Source organism: Saimiri boliviensis, chromosome 4 (genome assembly GCF_048565385.1).
Source record: "Saimiri boliviensis isolate mSaiBol1 chromosome 4, mSaiBol1.pri, whole genome shotgun sequence".
Taxonomy (NCBI): Eukaryota; Metazoa; Chordata; class Mammalia; order Primates; family Cebidae; genus Saimiri; species Saimiri boliviensis.
The window spans coordinates 114744492-114746002 of NC_133452.1; positions in this window are offsets into that span (position 1 = coordinate 114744492).

Here is a 1511-nt window from a genome sequence, read left to right on the forward strand (position 1 = left end):
CCACCACATGCCAGAAACTATCTTATTTCTTTCTCATGATAATTCCACAAAATGAGAGCTATTCTTATCCACATTTTCTGATAAGAAAACTGAGATTTTCAAGTTTGATGAAATTATTCATGGTAAAATAATTAGAAAGTGGCAGAGCCAGAATTCTGAATGTAGATCCCACGCTCTTAAATCAGATGCCATATTGCCTCATATAATTCACCAAACCTGGAATTATGAAGATACACTGCAGTGCATACATTTGTTCTTATATATGGGAAGAGCAAGGAGGTGAGAGCTAGGTAAAGATAAATGAGAATCAAGTCATTCCTCTTTACAAATTATACCTTTTTGCAGTATTTAGATAAAATTTTCAGAGTTGTTTTGTTTATTTATCTTTTTCTCATTCTACCTTAACTCATAAGGTGCTGGTAAGTTTTTAACAACTATTTTTTTGGTATAAAAATCCCTGATCTGTAACATTTGCCAGTTTCTGTGGTGCAGGTAATCACACCATGGTGATTTCATGCTACCAGTGTGAATTGGGAGGGATGTGGATATTCAGATTAATGAAGCCTAAAAGATCTAACACAGGATTAATGAAAGATTAATGAAGCCCAAGCAAGATCAATACAAAGAAGAAATACTCCAAGGCACATTCTAATCAATTTGTCAGAAGTCAAAGACAAAGAGAGACTCTTGAAAACAGCAATAGAAAAGAGACTTGTCATGTGTAAGGAAACCCTTAGAAGCCTATCAGAAATTTTTCAACAGAAACCTTGCTAGCCAGGAGGAAGTAGGGGTGATATGTTCAAAGTGCCAGAAGCAAAATAATGCAATCGGCAACACTATGCCTGGCAAGTGTTGCCAGGCACTATGCCTGGCAAGTTGCACTCAGAGATGAAGGAGAGCTAAAGATATGCCCAGGCAAACAAATGTGGAGGAAGTCATTCCCACTGGACATACGTTACAAGAAATGACAAAGCTTGCTCTTCATGTTGAAATGAAAGGATACTAGCTGACAACATGAAGACATGTGAAGTTTAAAAACCCAATGGTAAAGGTAAATGTAAGGTAAAAATCAGAATGCTCTAATACTGCAATGGTAATGTGTAAATCACTTATATTTCCAGTATAAAGGTCAAAAGACAGAACTTTTAATAGTTCTGTAATATAATTACTTTTAACAGCAATTATAGCCACAATAATTTGTTAGGGGAACGATATAAAAAGATGTGAATTATGACATAAAAATATAAAATATATAGGGGGAGCAAAAATGTAAATGTTTTGTATGTGATCAAAGTTGTTATTAGCTCAAAATAACCTGTTATGTAAGCTGGTGCACAGGAGGAGATGTGCACCAGCAGCTCCTGCAAGCTGGTTTCAGCATGTCACAAGGTTTATAACCTGCCACAATGGAGCATTCACTTTGTAGTTGAAAGAGTGATAAATTCCAGAAGGAAACTGTTTTGAGGGTTGAGCGATTTGGAATCTAGGCTATTTTTGGTTCATTGAGCTCA